This window comes from Maylandia zebra, linkage group LG18 (genome assembly GCF_041146795.1).
Source record: "Maylandia zebra isolate NMK-2024a linkage group LG18, Mzebra_GT3a, whole genome shotgun sequence".
Taxonomy (NCBI): domain Eukaryota; kingdom Metazoa; phylum Chordata; class Actinopteri; order Cichliformes; family Cichlidae; genus Maylandia; species Maylandia zebra.
Genome location: NC_135184.1, coordinates 35,609,435 through 35,633,458, shown reverse-complemented (window position 1 = coordinate 35,633,458; position 24,024 = coordinate 35,609,435). Strand labels below are relative to the sequence as shown.

Genomic DNA, 24,024 nt, shown 5'->3' with positions numbered 1-24,024 from the left:
GGCTGAGCAGCCGGCTGAAACGGCCTATCCCTCTGCCACAGGTGGGGGTGGGCCCAGAGATAAAAGCACTCACCTGCAACTGACCAAGAAGGCTGAAGAGTTCGAGGAAGTCCAACTTCAGCAGCTCAGATTGCTGTTTGGGGATATCATTGGTGCCGATGTGGATGATGAGCCGGTTAACCTGTGGGTGGGATGCCAGAATGTTGGGAATTCTGTCCACTATGTCAACAACAGTGGCTCCCGGGAACGACAGCGTGAGCGCCCCCCTCATCCGCACGTTCCTGACGATGGAATCCCCGAGGACCAGCGTGGAGAGAGGAGGTGCCACCGAGGGCTGTTGGCCATCTGAGACGCCCGCGCCGCGACACCGGGGGTGTTCAGATGGAGATGCGCCAGCCGGACTGCGTGAGTGACTCCCAGGTAGCCGCGCCGTGGGTCCTCTTCTCCGAGGAGCCGGGGTAAAGCACAGCTCTCCGCGGTGAGTTTGCACCACAGCGTCGGGTTGCCCGCCGCGGCTCCGGGGGCGTAGTGGTGGAGATGGCGCAGACCTCAGTGACACAGCGGGATGGCGAGGGCTAGCGGTCAGAGGAGGAAAGTCCACAGGATCCAGGACATTGAATTTATTCTCCAATACTACCGCACCGGAGGGGTGAGGGTGCGAGAGACGGATCCTCCTGCCCCCTCTGCAGCCACCACGCGTCTCAACCATGGTCCATGGCGCTGGTTGGAGTGGAGTGGAGCTGACCAGAGCCTTGGGTCTGGCCCCTAGCTGAAACCAGGAGTTCTCGTCCTTGGCAGAAGCACCAGCGACGCAAGTTGAGAGCCTGTGTTGACTGTTGGGGGGATCTTGGGACACAGCAGCTGGATGGTGCACTGTGTCGGCTAGCTCAGCGCTAGTAGCGGTGGTTTGAGCTTTGCCAAGGAGGATCGTGTCAAGTTCGCATTCAGCCCCCTGAATTTGGTATAGCGTGGATATCCTTTGCTCCAGCTTGATCACTTGTTGACTCAGGTTGATGCAGCTTTCACAGCTGGATGTTGAGGTAAGTGGTGCCATTCCGGAATCTCGTACCGGCGACAGCATCAAAAACAAAAACAGACACTGCCACTTTAGCTTACGTTAGCTAAAAAGTCAGTCGTGACGCAGCAAGAAAAGAGTTTTCAGATCAATATCCAGCAAATGCAAAACCAAGCTTTCGTCAGCCTTGATAACTTTTAGCCGAGCAAAATATCACAGATCCGCACGGAGGTTACGGTGGAAGTCTACCTCCTCTTCATGTCACTTCATGTGACATGTGAAATGGCTTCCCAATGATCAGTGTGGGTCATCCTTCACCACTGCAGGTCAGCTTAAAAGACACAAACAAGTCCACACAGGAGAGAAACCATACAAGTGATGTGTGACACCAATTTGTCTTTCTAAAATAACGTTTTTGATTTTGTGAAAGAGTCACTCTCATGACTCATTGAGTGATGCCATTGACTGCACAGTCCCTGCCACGCAATCTGTATATGTCACATTTTGAGATTGCCTTGGAAACCTTACTGGGCAGGTACTAAAATATACCTGTTACCAGGTACTATCACCTAATGGAAACTCTAAAGATCGAGCTGAGTCAAGTTAAGCCAAGCTAGGTAGGTGCAAGTGGAAAAGGGCTATTAGAGATCACAAAGTCTGATCGAAATTGAGGCCATTCAATTTCGGTGTAAAGACGTTAAACTACATATGTGAAGGTCTCATAATGGTTTCACCTGAAACCTCTGCTGATAATTACCCACGCCTTTTTTCCACCCTTGGCTCATGTGATGTGTTTCATAGTTGGTCAACGACCCTGGTAAAGACAACCCGCTCTGGGTTTTAAATACCTGGGACTCTCCAACGTTTAGTTTTAGATCTAACGAAGGTTCTCAGAGGAGAGGAGAGGTGAAAGGTCTTCAATGCACTTAGAGAATTCCAGCTGCTTTCTTTCAAAGCTCATCAGACTACCATGACGTGGATGACTGGGAACCCTTTTTTCTCATTTACTGTGTGCAGTCCCTCTGGAGTCATCCCTGTTGGAGCTTGTCAGTAGCAAAGTCCTGAAAGTACAAAAATGAATACTGAAGAGAGCTTAAAATCATTCCTGCTTGAATTTGAAGGCCGATTTAAGTCTATCCTTTCAGAGTTGAAGAGTTAAGCACATGCTACCTGTGGCTCGTTGGTCTAGGCGTATGATTCTGGCTTAGGGTGCGAGAGGTCCTGAGTTCAAATCCCGGACGAGTCCCCTTAAAATCACAAGCTCTTAGCTTCATGGAATTCTTTGGTAAGACACATTCCTTCTGGGCCATTGTAAATGTGTTGTGTGCCAAACCTTTCAATGTGATCTGTGACACCAATTTGTCTTTCTAAAATAACGTTGTTGATTTTGTGAAGGAGTCACTCTCATGACTCATTGAGTGATGCCATTGACTGCACAGTCCCTGCCACGCAATCTGTATATGTCACATTTTGAGATTGCCTTGGAAACCTTACTGGGCAGGTACTAAAAAAAGTACCTGTAACCAGGTACTATCACCTAATGGAAACTTTAAAGACCGAGTTGAGTCAAGTTAAGCCAAGCTAGGTAGGTGCAAGTGGAAAAGGGCTATTAGAGATCACAAAGTCTGATCGAAATTGAGGCCATTCAATTTCGGTGTAAAGACGTTAAACTACATATGTGAAGGTCTCATAATGGTTTCACCTGAAACCTCTGCTGATAATTACCCACGCCTTTTTCCACCCTTGGGTCATGTGATGTGTTTCATAGTTGTTCAACGACCCTGTTAAAGACAACCCGCTCTGGGTTTTAAATACCTGGGACTCTCCAACGTTTAGTTTTAGATCTAACGAAGGTTCTCAGAGGAGAGGTGAAAGGTCTTCAAGGCACTTAGAGAATTCGAGCTGCTTTCTTTCAAAGCTCATCAGACTACCATGACGTGGATGACTGGGAACCCTTTTTTCTCATTTACTGTGTGCAGTCCCTCTGGAGTCATCCCTGTTGGAGCTTGTCAGTAGCAAAGTCCTGAAGGTACAAAAATGAATACTGAACAGAGCTTAACACCATTCCTGCTTGAATTTGAAGGCCGATTTAAGTCTATCCTTTCAGAGTTGCAGACTTGAACGCAGGCCTCCTGTGGCTCGTTGGTCTAGGCGTATGATTCTCGCTTCGGGTGCGAGAGGTCCCGGGTTCAAATCCCGGACGAGCCCCCTTAAACTCACAAGCTCTTAGCTTCATGGAATTCTTTGCTAAGACACATTCCTTCTGGGGCATTGTAAATGTGTTGTGTGCCAAATGACTCAATGTGATCTGTGACACCAATTAGTCTTTCTAAAATAATGTTTTCGATTTTGTGAATGAGTCAGTCTCATGACTCATTGAGTGATGCCATTGACTGCACAGTCCCTGCCACGCAATCTGTATATGTCACATTTTGAGATTGCCTTGGAAACCTTACTGGGCAGGTACTAAAATATACCTGTTACCAGGTACTATCACCTAATGGAAACTCTAAAGATCGAGCTGAGTCAAGTTAAGCCAAGCTAGGTAGGTGCAAGTGGAAAACGGCTATTAGAGATCACAAAGTCTGATCGAAATTGAGGCCATTCAATTTCGGTGTAAAGACGTTAAACTACATATGTGAAGGTCTCATAATGGTTTCACCTGAAACCTCTGCTGATAATCACCCACGCCTTTTTTCCACCCCTTGGCTCATGTGATGTGTTTCATAGTTGGTCAACGACCCTGGTAAAGACAACCCCCTCTGGGGTTTAAATACCTGGGACTCTCCAACGTTTAGTTTTAGATCTAACGAAGGTTCTCAGAGGAGAGGTGAAAGGTCTTCAAGGCACTTAGAGAATTCCAGCTGCTTTCTTTCAAAGCTCATCAGACTACCATGACGTGGATGACTGGGAACCCTTTTTTCTCATTCACTGTGTGCAGTCCCTCTGGAGTCATCCCTGTTGGAGCTTGTCAGTAGCAAAGGCCTGAAGGTACAAAAATGAATACTGAAGAGAGCTTAACACCAATCCTGCTTGAATTTGAAGGCCGATATAAGTCTATCCTTTCAGAGTTGCAGACTTGAACGTAGGCCTCCTGTGGCTCGTTGGTCTAGGCGTATGATTCTTGCTTAGGGTGCGAGAGGTCCCGGGTTCAAATCCCGGATGAGCCCCCTTAAACTCACAATCTCTTAGCTTCATGGAATTCTTTGCTAAGACACATTCCTTCTGGGGCATTGTAAATGTGTTGTGTGCCAAACCATTCAATGTGATCTGTGACACCAATTTGTCTTTCTAAAATAACGTTTTTGATTTTGTGAAAGAGTCACTCGCATGACTCATTGAGTGATGCCATTGACTGCACAGTCCCTGCCACGCAATCTGTATATGTCACATTTTGAGATTGCCTTGGAAACCTTACTGGGCAGGTACTAAAAAAATACCTATAACCAGGTACTATCACCTAATGGAAACTTTAAAGATCGAGCTGAGTCAAGTTAAGCCAAGCTAGGTAGGTGCAAGTGGAAAAGGGCTATTAGAGATCACAAAGTCTGATCGAAATTGAGGCCATTCAATTTCGGTGTAAAGACGTTAAACTACATATGTGAAGGTCTCATAATGGTTTCACCTGAAACCTCTGCTGATAATTACCCACGCCTTTTTTCCACCCTTGGCTCATGTGATGTGTTTCATAGTTGGTCAACGACCCTGGTAAAGACAACCCGCTCTGGGTTTTAAATACCTGGGACTCTCCAACGTTTAGTTTTAGATCTAACGAAGGTTCTCAGAGGAGAGGTGAAAGGTCTTCAAGGCACTTAGAGAATTCCAGCTGCTTTCTTTCAAAGCTCATCAGACTACCATGACGTGGATGACTGGGAACCCTTTTTTCTCATTCACTGTGTGCAGTCCCTCTGGAGTCATCCCTGTTGGAGCTTGTCAGTAGCAAAGGCCTGAAGGTACAAAAATGAATACTGAAGAGAGCTTAACACCATTCCTGCTTGAATTTGAAGGCCAATATAAGTCTATCCTTTCAGAGTTGCAGACTTGAACGCAGGCCTCCTGTGGCTCGTTGGTCTAGGCGTATGATTCTCGCTTAGGGTGCGAGAGGTCCCGGGTTCAAATCCCGGACGAGCCCCCTTAAACTCACAAGCTCTTAGCTTCATGGAATTCTTTGCTAAGACACATTCCTTCTGGGGCATTGTAAATGTGTTGTGTGCCAAACCATTCAATGTGATGTGTGACAACAATTTGTCTTTCTAAAATAACGTTTTTGATTTTGTGAAAGAGTCACTCTCATGACTCATTGAGTGATGCCATTGATTGCACAGTCCCTGCCACGCAATCTGTATATGTCACATTTTGAGATTGCCTTGGAAACCTTACTGGGCAGGTACTAAAATATACCTGTTACCAGGTACTATCACCTAATGGAAACTTTAAAGATCGGGCTGAGTCAAGTTAAGCCAAGCTAGGTAGGTGCAAGTGGAAAAGGGCTATTAGAGATCACAAAGTCTGATCGAAATTGAGGCCATTCAATTTCGGTGTAAAGACGTTAAACTACATATGTGAAGGTCTCATAATGGTTTCACCTGAAACCTCTGCTGATAATCACCCACGCCTTTTTTCCACCCCTTGGCTCATGTGATGTGTTTCATAGTTGGTCAACGACCCTGGTAAAGACAACCCCCTCTGGGGTTTAAATACCTGGGACTCTCCAACGTTTAGTTTTAGATCTAACGAAGGTTCTCAGAGGAGAGGTGAAAGGTCTTCAAGGCACTTAGAGAATTCCAGCTGCTTTCTTTCAAAGCTCATCAGACTACCATGACGTGGATGACTGGGAACCCTTTTTTCTCATTCACTGTGTGCAGTCCCTCTGGAGTCATCCCTGTTGGAGCTTGTCAGTAGCAAAGGCCTGAAGGTACAAAAATGAATACTGAAGAGAGCTTAACACCAATCCTGCTTGAATTTGAAGGCCGATATAAGTCTATCCTTTCAGAGTTGCAGACTTGAACGTAGGCCTCCTGTGGCTCGTTGGTCTAGGCGTATGATTCTTGCTTAGGGTGCGAGAGGTCCCGGGTTCAAATCCCGGACGAGCCCCCTTAAACTCACAAGCTCTTAGCTTCATGGAATTCTTTGGTAAGACACATTCCTTCTGGGGCATTGTAAATGTGTTGTGTGCCAAACCATTCAATGTGATCTGTGACACCAATTTGTCTTTCTAAAATAACGTTTTTGATTTTGTGAAAGAGTCACTCTCATGACTCATTGAGTGATGCCATTGACTGCACAGTCCCTGCCACGCAATCTGTATATGTCACATTTTGAGATTGCCTTGGAAACCTTACTGGGCAGGTACTAAAAAAATACCTATAACCAGGTACTATCACCTAATGGAAACTTTAAAGATCGAGCTGAGTCAAGTTAAGCCAAGCTAGGTAGGTGCAAGTGGAAAAGGGCTATTAGAGATCACAAAGTCTGATCGAAATTGAGGCCATTCAATTTCAGTGTAAAGACGTTAAACTACATATGTGAAGGTCTCATAATGGTTTCACCTGAAACCTCAGCTGATAATCACCCACGCCTTTTTTCCACCCCTTGGCTCATGTGATGTGTTTCATAGTTGGTCAACGACCCTGGTAAAGACAACCCCCTCTGGGGTTTAAATACCTGGGACTCTCCAACGTTTAGTTTTAGATCTAACGAAGGTTCTCAGAGGAGAGGTGAAAGGTCTTCAAGGCACTTAGAGAATTCCAGCTGCTTTCTTTCAAAGCTCATCAGACTACCATGACGTGGATGACTGGGAACCCTTTTTTCTCATTCACTGTGTGCAGTCCCTCTGGAGTCATCCCTGTTGGAGCTTGTCAGTAGCAAAGGCCTGAAGGTACAAAAATGAATACTGAAGAGAGCTTAACACCAATCCTGCTTGAATTTGAAGGCCGATATAAGTCTATCCTTTCAGAGTTGCAGACTTGAACATAGGCCTCCTGTGGCTCGTTGGTCTAGGCGTATGATTCTTGCTTAGGGTGCGAGAGGTCCCGGGTTCAAATCCCGGACGAGCCCCCTTAAACTCACAAGCTCTTAGCTTCATGGAATTCTTTGCTAAGACACATTCCTTCTGGGGCATTGTAAATGTGTTGTGTGCCAAACCATTCAATGTGATCTGTGACACCAATTTGTCTTTCTAAAATAACGTTTTTGATTTTGTGAAAGAGTCACTCTCATGACTCATTGAGTGATGCCATTGATTGCACAGTCCCTGCCACGCAATCTGTATATGTCACATTTTGAGATTGCCTTGGAAACCTTACTGGGCAGGTACTAAAAAAATACCTGTAACCAGGTACTATCACCTAATGGAAACTCTAAAGATCGAGCTGAGTCAAGTTAAGCCAAGCTAGGTAGGTGCAAGTGGAAAAGGGCTATTAGAGATCACAAAGTCTGATCGAAATTGAGGCCATTCAATTTCGGTGTAAAGACGTTAAACTACATATGTGAAGGTCTCATAATGGTTTCACCTGAAACCCCTGCTGATAATCACCCACGCCTTTTTTCCACCCCTTGGCTCATGTGATGTGTTTCATAGTTGGTCAACGACCCTGGTAAAGACAACCCCCTCTGGGGTTTAAATAGCTGGGACTCTCCAACGTTTAGTTTTAGATCTAACGAAGGTTCTCAGAGGAGAGGTGAAAGGTCTTCAAGGCACTTAGAGAATTCCAGCTGCTTTCTTTCAAAGCTCATCAGACTACCATGACGTGGATGACTGGGAACCCTTTTTTCTCATTCACTGTGTGCAGTCCCTCTGGAGTCATCCCTGTTGGAGCTTGTCAGTAGCAAAGGCCTGAAGGTACAAAAATGAATACTGAAGAGAGCTTAAAAACATTCCTGCTTGAATTTGAAGGCCGATTTAAGTCTATCCTTTCAGAGTTGCAGACTTAAACGCAGGCTTCCTGTGGCTCGTTGGTCTAGGCGTATGATTCTCGCTTTGGGTGCGAGAGGTCCCGGGTTCAAATCCCGGACGAGCCCCCTTAAAATCACAAGCTCTAAGCTTCATGGAATTCTTTGGTAAGACACATTCCTTCTGGGGCATTGTAAATGTGTTGGGTGCCAAACCTTTCAATCAATCTTTATTTATAAAGCACTTTTCATACAGAAAAAATGTAGCACAAAGTGCTTTACATAGTTAAAAGCAGCCCACCCCACCCTCCAACTCACTCCCCACACTCTCAATACACATATATCCCCCCACACACACACACATACACACACGCGCACACTTAAAGAGTAAAAATTGGGCTGGGCTCGCATGAGCCAAGTGAGGAAACATTATAACAGAGAGCCGTCTGCACCGGGAGCCGGTCACAGACCGCAGCCTCCGGGCTGGGCACACAGCGGGAGGGAGGCAAAGGAGCCCCCCAACCAGGCTGAGAGGACCCCAGAGACCCAGCAGCCACGGTCAATAACAGCCCCGGTGCAGAGAGCGCCCTCCGAGGAAACACTGGAGATATGATGCAATACGATGTATACAGGGTAAAATGATAAAATAAATAAGAACAGGATACAATATAAATATAAATAGAGTAAGAAGATTAAAAAATGAATAAGAATAAAATCAAAAAATATTAGGTAAATCCTAAATTAATAATAGAATAACAGGATAGAATAAATAAGCATAAAATAAATAAACGCTAAGTAAAAGCTAAATTAAAAAGGTAGGTCTTGAGCCTGTTCTTAAAAACATGTACATTCTCTGCGGCCCTGAGCTCCTCCGGCAGGCTGTTCCACAGACGAGGACCATACCACTGAAAAGCTGCCTCTCCGTGAGTATGTGTCCTGACTTTAGGGACAATCAAAAGGCCAGTACCAGAGGACCTCAGGGTCCGCGAGGGTTCGTATGGTAAAAGCAGATCTGAGAGATAAGAAGGCCCAAGACCATTAAGACATTTAAAAACCAGTAAAAGAACTTTAAAATCGATCCTGAAACACACGGGGAGCCAGTGCAGCGATTCTAAAACCGGTGTAATGTGGGCCCGCCCTCTGGTCTTCGTCAGCACACGAGCTGCCGAGTTTTGCAAGAGTTGTAAAGGTGAAATATTCTTCTTAGGAAGACCAGAGAGCAGGGCATTACAGTAATCAATGCGACTGGTAATAAAAGCATGCATCAGCATCTCCGTGTTGGCCCGAGAGAGAATAGGGCGGACTCTGGCTATATTTTTTAGATGATAAAATCCAATTTTGGTTACATGTTTAACATGTGGGATAAAACCAAGCTCAGAGTCAAAAATAACACCCAGGTTTTTCACTTGTAGCGAAGGACATAGTGAAAATGCCTGTAATTTAGACAAGAGTTTCTCTCTCTGAGCCTCAGGACCAACAATTAAAACTTCAGTTTTGTCCTGGTTAAGCTGTAAAAAGTTTTCTGCCATCCAAGATCTTATATCCAAGACACAGTTAAAAAGGGCATCCATTGGTCTGGTGTCATCAGGAGACACGGAGATGTACAGCTGCGTGTCATCAGCGTAACTGTGGACGTTCACTCCATGCCTCCTGATGACACTGCCGAGAGGGAGCATATACAAATTAAAAAGTACAGGGCCTAGAACCGACCCTTGAGGCACACCACATGTCATTTTATGGATCTTAGAGGAGCATGTATCCATACTCACCATAAAAGATCTGTCAGAGAGATAGGAAGTGAACCAGTTGTGTACAGCACCAGAGAGGCCCACCATGTGTTTCAGTCTGTTTAAAAGAATAGCGTGGTCTACTGTATCAAAGGCTGCGCTTAGATCCAGTAGCACCAGGACTGAGAGCTTTTGGGCGTCCCAGTTACATCTAAGATCATTTAAAACCTTTAGGAGAGCCGTCTCTGTGCTGTGGTTCACCCTAAATCCAGACTGGAGTATCTCCAGGATCTGTCTATCATTGAGAAAATCAGTAATCTGAGTAAAAACAAGTTTTTCTAAGACTTTACTTAAAAATGGTAAGTTGGATACAGGTCTGTAGTTATTAAAATCATTACAATCCAAATTGCTCTTCTTCAGAAGGGGCCTCACCACCGCCATTTTAAAGGCAGCAGGGAAGACACCCAACTGAAGAGAGCAATTCATCATGTATAAAAGCTCAGCCTCAAAAAATCCATAAAGTGTTTTAAAGAGTGAAGAAGGAATTGGATCTAAAAGACATGTGGTGGGTCTCACTGTGGAGAAAACCTTCTGAAAGTTCTCAGCATTAACCAGGACAAAGCTGTCCAGTGTCTCCTCAGGTACAATCGAGCCCTCAGATGTGTTTACAATCATATCGCGATTAGATAAAATATCAGATCTGATGGCGCTGATCTTTCCCCTGAAGTGGTCTGCAAACTGCTCACAGAGCGAGTCTGTGGGGGTTCTTTGGGAGCTTTTAAAATCAGGGTTAAATAAATGATCTATGGTGGAAAAGAGGACCTTGGGATTATTTTTGTTAATACTGATTATTTTGGCGAAGTATGAATTTCTTGACTTCCTTAATGTATTATTGTACATTTTAAGTTGCTCGGAAAATATTTGATGGTTGATATTATTTTTATTTTTCCTCCATCTCCTTTCTGCTGCCCTGCAATTTCTTTTGAGAGGACACACTCTGGACCTGGTCATCACCCATGGGCTGTCCACCAGCGTGTGTCCTCTGTTGTGAGTCGGCTGCGTGACGTGCTGGGTAAAATCCAAACAGTGAAGAATGTTTAAGAATTCTTTTGTTGCAGGGTCAGAAGGATTATCTATGTGCAGGTTAAAATCACCGGTTAAAATGATCATATTATATTTTGAATGTATGTTTGTTAAAAATTCTGAGAATACCTTGATAAAAGCAGCGCTGTCTTTAGGTGGTCTATAAATTGTGACAGATAAAACTGGAGGGCTGCTGAAAACAATAGCATGGAATTCAAAAGTGGTAAAATGATCAAATAAAATTTGTTTGGTGGTGAGTGTGTTGTTGGCTAAAGATGCAGTCCCACCACCTCTCTCACCACTTCTAATAGAAAAAGAGAAATTAAAATTTGGTGGGGAGGCCTCAGTGAGAACAACTGGTGCATCCGAGCCCAGCCATGTTTCAGTTAAAAATAAACAGTCAAGTTTATTATCTAAAATTAAATCATTAATAATAAAAGACTTGTTCGACAGAGAGCGTACATTTAAAAGTGCCATACTGATTGAGACTGGTGGATTATTGACAATAGAGTTGAATGGATGTTGATATTTTTGAAGAGGCCGGAGGTTATTAATGTTTTTGGAGTTGCTGGATTTATGATAATTCTGTTGCTCTCTGTTTGTGATTATGACGGGTATTGTGTTGACTGTGGGAGAGAAAGGTCCTAGTCCAGAGTTTTGTGTATTACTGTTAAAAGTGGAACAAATATAGGAGCTGGGACCAGGGGAACATCAGTCAGTGGCAGACAGTGGCGATGTGCGGGAGTGCTGTACGCCAAATGCCAAATTGGCGGACAGCAAACGGCGTCCCCAGGCGTTGAGGTGGAGCCCGTCTGCCCCAAAAAGATGCCTCCTCTCCCAGAAGGCATCAAAGTTGTTAATAAAACCCACGCCGTGGGAGACACAGGCAGAGGAAAGCCAGGTGTTAAGGCTGAGCAGCCGGCTGAAACGGCCTATCCCTCTGCCACAGGTGGGGGTGGGCCCAGAGATAAAAGCACTCACCTGCAACTGACCAAGAAGGCTGAAGAGTTCGAGGAAGTCCAACTTCAGCAGCTCAGATTGCTGTTTGGGGATATCATTGGTGCCGATGTGGATGATGAGCCGGTTAACCTGTGGGTGGGATGCCAGAATGTTGGGAATTCTGTCCACTATGTCAACAACAGTGGCTCCCGGGAACGACAGCGTGAGCGCCCCCCTCATCCGCACGTTCCTGACGATGGAATCCCCGAGGACCAGCGTGGAGAGAGGAGGTGCCACCGAGGGCTGTTGGCCATCTGAGACGCCCGCGCCGCGACACCGGGGGTGTTCAGATGGAGATGCGCCAGCCGGACTGCGTGAGTGACTCCCAGGTAGCCGCGCCGTGGGTCCTCTTCTCCGAGGAGCCGGGGTAAAGCACAGCTCTCCGCGGTGAGTTTGCACCACAGCGTCGGGTTGCCCGCCGCGGCTCCGGGGGCGTAGTGGTGGAGATGGCGCAGACCTCAGTGACACAGCGGGATGGCGAGGGCTAGCGGTCAGAGGAGGAAAGTCCACAGGATCCAGGACATTGAATTTATTCTCCAATACTACCGCACCGGAGGGGTGAGGGTGCGAGAGACGGATCCTCCTGCCCCCTCTGCAGCCACCACGCGTCTCAACCATGGTCCATGGCGCTGGTTGGAGTGGAGTGGAGCTGACCAGAGCCTTGGGTCTGGCCCCTAGCTGAAACCAGGAGTTCTCGTCCTTGGCAGAAGCACCAGCGACGCAAGTTGAGAGCCTGTGTTGACTGTTGGGGGGATCTTGGGACACAGCAGCTGGATGGTGCACTGTGTCGGCTAGCTCAGCGCTAGTAGCGGTGGTTTGAGCTTTGCCAAGGAGGATCGTGTCAAGTTCGCATTCAGCCCCCTGAATTTGGTATAGCGTGGATATCCTTTGCTCCAGCTTGATCACTTGTTGACTCAGGTTGATGCAGCTTTCACAGCTGGATGTTGAGGTAAGTGGTGCCATTCCGGAATCTCGTACCGGCGACAGCATCAAAAACAAAAACAGACACTGCCACTTTAGCTTACGTTAGCTAAAAAGTCAGTCGTGACGCAGCAAGAAAAGAGTTTTCAGATCAATATCCAGCAAATGCAAAACCAAGCTTTCGTCAGCCTTGATAACTTTTAGCCGAGCAAAATATCACAGATCCGCACGGAGGTTACGGTGGAAGTCTACCTCCTCTTCATGTCACTTCATGTGACATGTGAAATGGCTTCCCAATGATCAGTGTGGGTCATCCTTCACCACTGCAGGTCAGCTTAAAAGACACAAACAAGTCCACACAGGAGAGAAACCATACAAGTGATGTGTGACACCAATTTGTCTTTCTAAAATAACGTTTTTGATTTTGTGAAAGAGTCACTCTCATGACTCATTGAGTGATGCCATTGACTGCACAGTCCCTGCCACGCAATCTGTATATGTCACATTTTGAGATTGCCTTGGAAACCTTACTGGGCAGGTACTAAAATATACCTGTTACCAGGTACTATCACCTAATGGAAACTCTAAAGATCGAGCTGAGTCAAGTTAAGCCAAGCTAGGTAGGTGCAAGTGGAAAAGGGCTATTAGAGATCACAAAGTCTGATCGAAATTGAGGCCATTCAATTTCGGTGTAAAGACGTTAAACTACATATGTGAAGGTCTCATAATGGTTTCACCTGAAACCTCTGCTGATAATTACCCACGCCTTTTTTCCACCCTTGGCTCATGTGATGTGTTTCATAGTTGGTCAACGACCCTGGTAAAGACAACCCGCTCTGGGTTTTAAATACCTGGGACTCTCCAACGTTTAGTTTTAGATCTAACGAAGGTTCTCAGAGGAGAGGTGAAAGGTCTTCAATGCACTTAGAGAATTCCAGCTGCTTTCTTTCAAAGCTCATCAGACTACCATGACGTGGATGACTGGGAACCCTTTTTTCTCATTTACTGTGTGCAGTCCCTCTGGAGTCATCCCTGTTGGAGCTTGTCAGTAGCAAAGTCCTGAAAGTACAAAAATGAATACTGAAGAGAGCTTAAAATCATTCCTGCTTGAATTTGAAGGCCGATTTAAGTCTATCCTTTCAGAGTTGAAGAGTTAAGCACATGCTACCTGTGGCTCGTTGGTCTAGGCGTATGATTCTGGCTTAGGGTGCGAGAGGTCCTGAGTTCAAATCCCGGACGAGTCCCCTTAAAATCACAAGCTCTTAGCTTCATGGAATTCTTTGGTAAGACACATTCCTTCTGGGCCATTGTAAATGTGTTGTGTGCCAAACCTTTCAATGTGATCTGTGACACCAATTTGTCTTTCTAAAATAACGTTGTTGATTTTGTGAAGGAGTCACTCTCATGACTCATTGAGTGATGCCATTGACTGCACAGTCCCTGCCACGCAATCTGTATATGTCACATTTTGAGATTGCCTTGGAAACCTTACTGGGCAGGTACTAAAAAAAGTACCTGTAACCAGGTACTATCACCTAATGGAAACTTTAAAGACCGAGTTGAGTCAAGTTAAGCCAAGCTAGGTAGGTGCAAGTGGAAAAGGGCTATTAGAGATCACAAAGTCTGATCGAAATTGAGGCCATTCAATTTCGGTGTAAAGACGTTAAACTACATATGTGAAGGTCTCATAATGGTTTCACCTGAAACCTCTGCTGATAATTACCCACGCCTTTTTCCACCCTTGGGTCATGTGATGTGTTTCATAGTTGTTCAACGACCCTGTTAAAGACAACCCGCTCTGGGTTTTAAATACCTGGGACTCTCCAACGTTTAGTTTTAGATCTAACGAAGGTTCTCAGAGGAGAGGTGAAAGGTCTTCAAGGCACTTAGAGAATTCGAGCTGCTTTCTTTCAAAGCTCATCAGACTACCATGACGTGGATGACTGGGAACCCTTTTTTCTCATTTACTGTGTGCAGTCCCTCTGGAGTCATCCCTGTTGGAGCTTGTCAGTAGCAAAGTCCTGAAGGTACAAAAATGAATACTGAAGAGAGCTTAACACCATTCCTGCTTGAATTTGAAGGCCGATTTAAGTCTATCCTTTCAGAGTTGCAGACTTGAACGCAGGCCTCCTGTGGCTCGTTGGTCTAGGCGTATGATTCTCGCTTCGGGTGCGAGAGGTCCCGGGTTCAAATCCCGGACGAGCCCCCTTAAACTCACAAGCTCTTAGCTTCATGGAATTCTTTGCTAAGACACATTCCTTCTGGGGCATTGTAAATGTGTTGTGTGCCAAATGACTCAATGTGATCTGTGACACCAATTAGTCTTTCTAAAATAACGTTTTCGATTTTGTGAATGAGTCAGTCTCATGACTCATTGAGTGATGCCATTGACTGCACAGTCCCTGCCACGCAATCTGTATATGTCACATTTTGAGATTGCCTTGGAAACCTTACTGGGCAGGTACTAAAATATACCTGTTACCAGGTACTATCACCTAATGGAAACTCTAAAGATCGAGCTGAGTCAAGTTAAGCCAAGCTAGGTAGGTGCAAGTGGAAAACGGCTATTAGAGATCACAAAGTCTGATCGAAATTGAGGCCATTCAATTTCGGTGTAAAGACGTTAAACTCCATATGTTAAGGTCTCATAATGGTTTCACCTGAAACCTCTGCTGATAATCACCCACGCCTTTTTTCCACCCCTTGGCTCATGTGATGTGTTTCATAGTTGTTCAACGACCCTGATAAAGACAACCCACTCTGGGTTTTAAATACCTGGGACTCTCCAACGTTTAGTTTTAGATCTAACGAAGGTTCTCAGAGGAGAGGTGAAAGGTCTTCAAGGCACTTAGAGAATTCCAGCTGCTTTCTTTCAAAGCTCATCAGACTACCATGACGTGGATGACTGGGAACCCTTTTTTCTCATTCACTGTGTGCAGTCCCTCTGGAGTCATCCCTGTTGGAGCTTGTCAGTAGCAAAGGCCTGAAGGTACAAAAATGAATACTGAAGAGAGCTTAAAAACATTCCTGCTTGAATTTGAAGGCCGATTTAAGTCTATCCTTTCAGAGTTGCAGACTTGAACGCAGGCCTCCTGTGGCTCGTTGGTCTAGGCGTATGATTCTTGCTTAGGGTACGAGCCCCCTTAAACTCACAAGCTCTTAGCTTCATGGAATTCTTTGCTAAGACACATTCCTTCTGGGGCATTGTAAATGTGTTGTGTGCCAAACCATTCAATGTGATGTGTGACACCAATTTGTCTTTCTAAAATAACGCTTTTGATTTTGTGAAAGAGTCACTCTCATGACTCATTGAGTGATGCCATTGATTGCACAGTCCCTGCCACGCAATCTGTATATGTCACATTTTGAGATTGCCTTGGAAACCTTACTGGGCAGGTACTAAAAAAATACCTGTAACCAGGTACTATCACCTAATGGAAACTCTAAAGATCGAGCTGAGTCAAGTTAAGCCAAGCTAGGTAGGTGCAAGTGGAAAAGGGCTATTAGAGATCACAAAGTCTGATCGAAATTGAGGCCATTCAATTTCGGTGTAAAGACGTTAAACTACATATGTGAAGGTCTCATAATGGTTTGACCTTTGCTGATAATTACCCACACCTTTTTTCCACCCCTTGGCTCATGTGATGTGTTTCATAGTTGGTTAACGACCCTGGTAAAGACAACCCCCTCTGGGGTTTAAATACCTGGGACTCTCCAACGTTTAGTTTTAGATCTAACGAAGGTTCTCAGAGGAGAGGTGAAAGGTCTTCAAGGCACTTAGAGAATTCCAGCTGCTTTCTTTCAAAGCTCATCAGACTACCATGACGTGGATGACTGGGAACCCTTTTTTCTCATTCACTGTGTGCAGTCCCTCTGGAGTCATCCCTGTTGGAGCTTGTCAGTAGCAAAGTCCTGAAGGTACAAAAATGAATACTGAAGAGAGCTTAAAAACATTCCTGCTTGAATTTGAAGGCCGATTTAAGTCTATCCTTTCAGAGTTGCAGACTTAAACGCAGGCTTCCTGTGGCTCGTTGGTCTAGGCGTATGATTCTCGCTTTGGGTGCGAGAGGTCCCGGGTTCAAATCCCGGACGAGCCCCCTTAAAATAACAAGCTGTTAGCTTCATGGAATTCTTTGGTAAGACACATTCCTTCTGGGGCATTGTAAATGTGTTGTGTGCCAAACCTTTCAATGTTATGTGTGACACCAATTTGTCTTTCTAAAATAACGTTTTTGATTTTGTGAAGGAGTCACTCTCATGACCCATTGAGTGATGCCATTGACTGCACAGTCCCTGCCACGCAATCTGTATATGTCACATTTTGAGATTGCCTTGGAAACCTTACTGGGCAGGTACTAAAATATACCTGTTACCAGGTACTATCACCTAATGGAAACTTTAAAGATCGGGCTGAGTCAAGTTAAGCCAAGCTAGGTAGGTGCAAGTGGAAAAGGGCTATTAGAGATCACAAAGTCTGATCGAAATTGAGGCCATTCAATTTCGGTGTAAAGACGTTAAACTACATATGTGAAGGTCTCATAATGGTTTCACCTGAAACCTCTGCTGATAATTACCCACGCCTTTTTTCCACCCTTGGGTCATGTGATGTGTTTCATAGTTGGTCAACGACCCTGGTAAAGATAACCCCCTCTGGGGTTTAAATACCTGGGACTCTCCAACGTTTAGTTTTAGATCTAACGAAGGTTCTCAGAGGAGAGGTGAAAGGTCTTCAAGGCACTTAGAGAATTCCAGCTGCTTTCTTTCAAAGCTCATCAGACTACCATGACGTGGATGACTGGGAACCCTTTTTTCTCATTCACTGTGTGCAGTCCCTCTGGAGTCATCCCTGTTGGAGCTTGTCAGTAGCAAAGGCCTGAAGGTACAAAAATGAATACTGAAGAGAGCTTAACACCAATCCTGCTTGAATTTGAAGGCCGATATAAGTCTATCCTTTCAGAGTTGCAGACTTGAACGTAGGCCTCCTGTGGCTCGTTGGTCTAGGCGTATGATTCTCGCTTAGGGTGCGAGAGGTCCCGGGTTCAAATCCCGGATGAGCCCCCTTAAACTCACAATCTCTTAGCTTCATGGAATTCTTTGCTAAGACACATTCCTTCTGGGGCATTGTAAATGTGTTGTGTGCCAAACGACTCAATGTGATGTGTGACACCAATTTGTCTTTCTAAAATAACCTTTTTGATTTTGTGAAGGAGTCACTCTCATGACCCATTGAGTGATGCCATTGACTGCACAGTCCCTGCCACGCAATCTGTATATGTCACATTTTGAGATTGCCTTGGAAACCTTACTGGGCAGGTACTAAAATATACCTGTTACCAGGTACTGTCACCTAATGGAAACTTTAAAGATCGAGCTGAGTCAAGTTAAGCCAAGCTAGGTAGGTGCAAGTGGAAAAGGGCTATTAGAGATCACAAAGTCTGATCGAAATTGAGGCCATTCAATTTCGGTGTAAAGACGTTAAACTACATATGTGAAGGTCTCATAATGGTTTCACCTGAAACCTCTGCTGATAATCACCCACGCCTTTTTTCCACCCCTTGGCTCATGTGATGTGTTTCATAGTTGGTCAACGACCCTGGTAAAGACAACCCCCTCTGGGGTTTAAATACCTGGGACTCTCCAACGTTTAGTTTTAGATCTAACGAAGGTTCTCAGAGGAGAGGTGAAAGGTCTTCAAGGCACTTAGAGAATTCCAGCTGCTTTCTTTCAAAGCTCATCAGACTACCATGACGTGGATGACTGGGAACCCTTTTTTCTCATTCACTGTGTGCAGTCCCTCTGGAGTCATCCCTGTTGGAGCTTGTCAGTAGCAAAGGCCTGAAGGTACAAAAATGAATACTGAAGAGAGCTTAACACCAATCCTGCTTGAATTTGAAGGCCGATATAAGTCTATCCTTTCAGAGTTGCAGACTTGAACGTAGGCCTCCTGTGGCTCGTTGGTCTAGGCGTATGATTCTCGCTTAGGGTGCGAGAGGTCCCGGGTTCAAATCCCGGATGAGCCCCCTTAAACTCACAATCTCTTAGCTTCATGGAATTCTTTGCTAAGACACATTCCTTCTGGGGCATTGTAAATGTGTTGTGTGCCAAACCATTCAATGTGATCTGTGACACCAATTTGTCTTTCTAAAATAACGTTTTTGATTTTGTGAAAGAGTCACTCTCATGACTCATTGAGTGATGCCATTGACTGCACAGTCCCTGCCACGCAATCTGTATATGTCACATTTTGAGATTGCCTTGGAAACCTTACTGGGCAGGTACTAAAAAAATACCTATAACCAGGTACTATCACCTAATGGAAACTTTAAAGATCGAGCTGAGTCAAGTTAAGCCAAGCTAGGTAGGTGCAAGTGGAAAAGGGCTATTAGAGATCACAAAGTCTGATCGAAATTGAGGCCATTCAATTTCGGTGTAAAGACGTTAAACTACATATGTGAAGGTCTCATAATGGTTTCACCTGAAACCTCTGCTGATAATCACCCACGCCTTTTTTCCACCCCTTGGCTCATCTGATGTGTTTCATAGTTGGTCAACGACCCTGGTAAAGACAACCCCCTCTGGGGTTTAAATACCTGGGACTCTCCAACGTTTAGTTTTAGATCTAACGAAGGTTCTCAGAGGAGAGGTGAAAGGTCTTCAAGGCACTTAGAGAATTCCAGCTGCTTTCTTTCAAAGCTCATCAGACTACCATGACGTGGATGACTGGGAACCCTTTTTTCTCATTCACTGTGTGCAGTCCCTCTGGAGTCATCCCTGTTGGAGCTTGTCAGTAGCAAAGGCCTGAAGGTACAAAAATGAATACTGAAGAGAGCTTAACACCAATCCTGCTTGAATTTGAAGGCCGATATAAGTCTATCCTTTCAGAGTTGCAGACTTGAACGTAGGCCTCCTGTGGCTCGTTGGTCTAGGCGTATGATTCTTGCTTAGGGTGCGAGAGGTCCCGGGTTCAAATCCCGGACGAGCCCCCTTAAACTCACAAGCTCTTAGCTTCATGGAATTCTTTGCTAAGACACATTCCTTCTGGGGCATTGTAAATGTGTTGTGTGCCAAACCATTCAATGTGATGTGTGACACCAATTTGTCTTTCTAAAATGACGTTTTTGATTTTGTGAAAGAGTCACTCTCATGACTCATTGAGTGATGCCATTGACTGCACAGTCCCTGCCACGCAATCTGTATATGTCACATTTTGAGATTGCCTTGGAAACCTTACTGGGCAGGTACTAAAATATACCTATTACCAGGTACTATCACCTAATGGTAAGGTAAGGTAAGGTAACTTTATTTATACCTAAAGGCAAGGTAAATTTGCTTTACAGAAAAATGACAGCATTTGACATCCCTTTAAAAACACACATACCTAGTAAATATATAAAACTCACTGTGACACATACTTTAATATTTCGAATCAAAAACAGTTCTTATTTAATTCAGTGACAGCAACGGCGACAAAGCTATTTTTATAACGCTTTGTCCTGCATCTTGGAAATAGAAACCTCCGTCCTGAAGGAAGAAGCTGAAATTCACCCCTTAGAGGATGGGAACCATTTTTAAGGATTGATAAAGCCATCCTCTGTACCTGCTTAGAGTACAGGGAGGCTAAACAAGACTGTGGCTCACCTATCAGACGACTGGACCATCTCACTATCTGATTTAGAGAGTTTTTCTCTGTGACAGAGGTCTGACCAAACCATGCCACCAAACAAAAGGATAAAACGGACTCAATAAAAGAACGATAAAACAAAGTTAAAATTTTTTGGTCAATGTGGAAATGAACAAGTTTCCTAAGGCAATAAAGGTGCTGGTGACCCTTTTTACAAACTGATTTGCAATTTTGATCAAAGTTCAGTTTTTCATTTATTATGGTCCAAAGATATTTATATGATTGTACTTGCTCTATTTTCTGACCTTTAATTAAAGTGACTCCGTGCCCATTTTGTTGTTTCCTAAAATCAACAACCATGTCTTTTGTTTTAGATATGTTCAGCTGGAGATAAGACTCCTCACACCACTGAACAAAGTCATCAATGACTGGACCGTGGTTAATTTCACCCTCTTTCAGTAAGCTGACAATAACAGAGTCATCTGCATATTTAATAATGACCCTGTTTTCATGTCTGCCCTGACACATGTTTGTATAGAGAGTGAATAATAAGGGCGATAGGACGCAGCCTTGAGGAGAACCTGTGGAGGAGAACACTGGGTCAGACAGAACCCCATTTATTCTCACTCTTTGTGACCTGTCAGTTAGAAAATCTAAAATCCAGCCCACCAGGTTTTTCCTGATTTCAAACTGTTCTAAAAGTCTTTTAATTAAAATATGGGGCTGTATTGTATTAAAAGCCGAAGAAAAATCAATGAAAAGAAGTCTTGCAAAAGTCCCTTTACTCTCTACATGTTTAAGAATTAGATTTAGTAAAGTCAAAAGTGCGTCCTCCACTCCTCTGTTGGGCCTGTATGCAAACTGCATTGGATCCAGCTGACCTTCAGTCTCTTTCATAATCACATTTCTGATGATTTTTTCAAAGACTTTCATGACAACTGAAGTGAGGGCAACAGGCCTGAAGTCGTTTAGAATTTTTGGACGACTAGATTTAGGGACAGGAACCACGACTGCTTCTTTCCAAAGAGAGGGCACATGTTGTGTTTGCAAGGATTTGTTAAAAATAACCTGAAATATAGGACTGAGTTCATCAGCACAAGATTTAATTAGGCGGCCACTAATATTATCAGGACCCTGGCTCTTATTCACATTGACTGTATGAAAGGCCTTTTTAACATCGCTGAGTTCAATGATAAAGTGCTGAGTATCTCTCAGTTTCTGTTTCAGTTCCAAAATATCCTCGCTAAAATCAGAAGAACTAAAACGAGCATAAAACATGTTTAAAGCATTTGCAAAATCTCTGTCTGAATTAAAACCATCTAAAATGACCTGACTGCTGCTCTGGGGATTTTGAAACCCTGCTATGGTTTTCATACAAGTCCAGGCAGACCCCAAATTTTTTGCAGCAAATTTGCTTTCAAGAAGGTTTTTGTAGCTCTGTTTTGCTTTCAAGATCTCGATTTTCATTTCCTTGGTGGCTGTCTGAAAATCGGTAACAGCCCCCTCTTTAAAGGCCTGTCTCTTTTTCCTTAAACAGGATTTGACACTTTTAGTGACCCATGGCTTATTGTTAGCGTAAATTTTAACGCGCTTACGGGGTATAATCATGTCTTTACAAAATACTGCATAAGAGCTAGTAACATCCACCAAAGCATCGAGATCATCTCCACAAGACTGAATAAAAACTTCCCAATCTGTACACTTAAAACATTCCTGCAAGGTAAGCACAGATTCTTCTGACCATATGTCAACATCCTTAGTCTTTGTCTTCTCTCGTTTTAAGACAGTTTTATAGATGGGCAGAAGATGCACACAGTTATGGTCAGAAGATCCCAGAGGAGGAAGCGGGAGGGATTTATAAGCATTCTTCACCGATCCGTAACAGAGGTCCAACATTTTATCCCGTCTGGTAGGACAGGATACATATTGATACAGATTGCCCAAAGTTGATTTAAGGGAGACATGGTTAAAGTCCCCCATTATAAAGTTTGGTGCATCAGGAGAAAGCGCCTGCAGCTTCTGCACTACATCTGAAATGATGCTGCAAGGGGAGGCGGGGTGAGCCTTCGGGTGAATGTAAACTACGGTTATAAAAAGTTGTGGAAACTCACGAGGGAGATAAAAAGGGCGCAGTGACACGGATAAAAGTTCAACATCTGGTGTACAAATACATTCTCTAACAGTCACAGCGCTACAGTAACGTTTGTTCACATACAAGCATACTCCCCCTCCTTGAGATTTCCCTGTTACCCGTGCATCTCGATCCCGGCGGAAGGGAGCTCCAAAACCGTCGATTGAAAAATCGGCGTCCTGATCCAGCTCCGTCAGCCATGTCTCGGAAAAAGCCATTACACAGCTGTCCCTGAAGTCTTTCTGGAACCTGACGTTTCCCTGGAGTTCATCCAGTTTGTTCCTAAGAGACTGAACATTTCCAAGGATAACAGACGGCAGGGGAAACCGACTGACCTGTTGTCTCCTCATACGCAATTTAACACCTCCACGTCTCCCTCTTTTCCTCTTCCTCTTCTCACTCGTTCTGTTAGAGTCTTTATGTATAAAATCCGGTATACATGAGGTGAGGTCCTTACCATCATACGGTAAGTTAAGTTGTAACAGTTGGTCGCGGGAGTAAACAATCCTCAGCTGACTCACGGCCTCGCCCACCTCATTGGAAACGAGCCAGCATAATAGAAATCCAACCAAAATGAAGAAGAAAGAATCCATGACGTTCTCACTGTTGTGGAGCGTGTGTCACTTTGTAAGAAACTGTCACTTCTTTCAACCAAAACACACGGCAACAAATAAAACCGAAAGAAATAATAAAAACTTAAAAACTTAGGATGCCAAGCTCTCACTCACTGCCGGTCGCTGCGTGCGCATGCGCCCAAGAACCAATATCAGTCTGGGGTGGGAATGGAAACTCTAAAGATCGAGCTGAGTCAAGTTAAGCCAAGCTAGGTAGGTGCAAGTGGAAAAGGGCTATTAGAGATCACAAAGTCTGATCGAAATTGAGGCCATTCAATTTCGGTGTAAAGACGTTAAACTCCATATGTGAAGGTCTCATAATGGTTTCACCTGAAACCTCTGCTGATAATTACCCACACCTTTTTTCCACCCCTTGGCTCATGTGATGTGTTTCATAGTTGTTCAACGACCCTGATAAAGACAACCCACTCTGGGTTTTAAATACCTGGGACTCTCCAACATTTAGTTTTAGATCTAACGAAGGTTCTCAGAGGAGAGGTGAAAGGTCTTCAAGGCACTTAGAGAATTCCAGCTGCTTTCTTTCAAAGCTCATCAGACTACCATGACGTGGATGACTGGGAACCCTTTTTTCTCATTCACTGTGTGCAGTCCCTCTGGAGTCATCCCTGTTGGAGCTTGTCAGTAGCAAAGGCCTGAAGGTACAAAAATGAATACTGAAGAGAGCTTAACACCATTCCTGCTTGAATTTGAAGGCCGATTTAAGTCTATCCTTTCAGAGTTGCAGACTTGAACGCAGGCCTCCTGTGGCTCGTTGGTCTAGGCGTATGATTTTTGCTTAGGGTGCGAGAGGTCCCGGGTTCAAATCCCGGACGAGCCCCCTTAAACTCACAAGCTCTTAGCTTCATGGAATTCTTTGCTAAGACACATTCCTTCTGGGGCATTGTAAATGTGTTGTGTGCCAAACCATTCAATGTGATCTGTGACACCAATTTGTCTTTCTAAAATAACGTTTTTGATTTTGTGAAAGAGTCACTCTCATGACTCATTGAGTGATGCCATTG

General features: G+C 44.5%; 11 non-coding genes across 11 annotated transcripts; all 11 read left to right on the top strand.

Annotated features, from left to right (window-relative positions):
- The first annotated feature begins 3,151 nt into the window (after positions 1–3,151).
- trnap-cgg (transfer RNA proline (anticodon CGG)) lies at positions 3,152–3,223 on the top strand. Its single transcript has one exon. It is a non-coding gene; the product is annotated as a tRNA-Pro (tRNA).
- An 890-nt stretch (positions 3,224–4,113) lies between these two features.
- trnap-agg (transfer RNA proline (anticodon AGG)) lies at positions 4,114–4,185 on the top strand. Its single transcript has one exon. It is a non-coding gene; the product is annotated as a tRNA-Pro (tRNA).
- An 890-nt stretch (positions 4,186–5,075) lies between these two features.
- Positions 5,076–5,147, top strand: trnap-agg (transfer RNA proline (anticodon AGG)). The gene has a single exon. It is a non-coding gene; the product is annotated as a tRNA-Pro (tRNA).
- An 890-nt stretch (positions 5,148–6,037) lies between these two features.
- Positions 6,038–6,109, top strand: trnap-agg (transfer RNA proline (anticodon AGG)). The gene has a single exon. It is a non-coding gene; the product is annotated as a tRNA-Pro (tRNA).
- An 891-nt stretch (positions 6,110–7,000) lies between these two features.
- On the top strand, positions 7,001–7,072 carry trnap-agg (transfer RNA proline (anticodon AGG)). The gene has a single exon. It is a non-coding gene; the product is annotated as a tRNA-Pro (tRNA).
- Positions 7,073–7,963: 891 nt separating this feature from the next.
- trnap-ugg (transfer RNA proline (anticodon UGG)) lies at positions 7,964–8,035 on the top strand. The gene has a single exon. It is a non-coding gene; the product is annotated as a tRNA-Pro (tRNA).
- A 6,735-nt stretch (positions 8,036–14,770) lies between these two features.
- On the top strand, positions 14,771–14,842 carry trnap-cgg (transfer RNA proline (anticodon CGG)). The gene has a single exon. It is a non-coding gene; the product is annotated as a tRNA-Pro (tRNA).
- Positions 14,843–16,661: 1,819 nt separating this feature from the next.
- On the top strand, positions 16,662–16,733 carry trnap-agg (transfer RNA proline (anticodon AGG)). Its single transcript has one exon. It is a non-coding gene; the product is annotated as a tRNA-Pro (tRNA).
- Positions 16,734–17,622: 889 nt separating this feature from the next.
- trnap-agg (transfer RNA proline (anticodon AGG)) lies at positions 17,623–17,694 on the top strand. The gene has a single exon. It is a non-coding gene; the product is annotated as a tRNA-Pro (tRNA).
- Positions 17,695–18,584: 890 nt separating this feature from the next.
- On the top strand, positions 18,585–18,656 carry trnap-agg (transfer RNA proline (anticodon AGG)). The gene has a single exon. It is a non-coding gene; the product is annotated as a tRNA-Pro (tRNA).
- Positions 18,657–19,547: 891 nt separating this feature from the next.
- trnap-agg (transfer RNA proline (anticodon AGG)) lies at positions 19,548–19,619 on the top strand. Its single transcript has one exon. It is a non-coding gene; the product is annotated as a tRNA-Pro (tRNA).
- Positions 19,620–24,024: the final 4,405 nt, after the last annotated feature.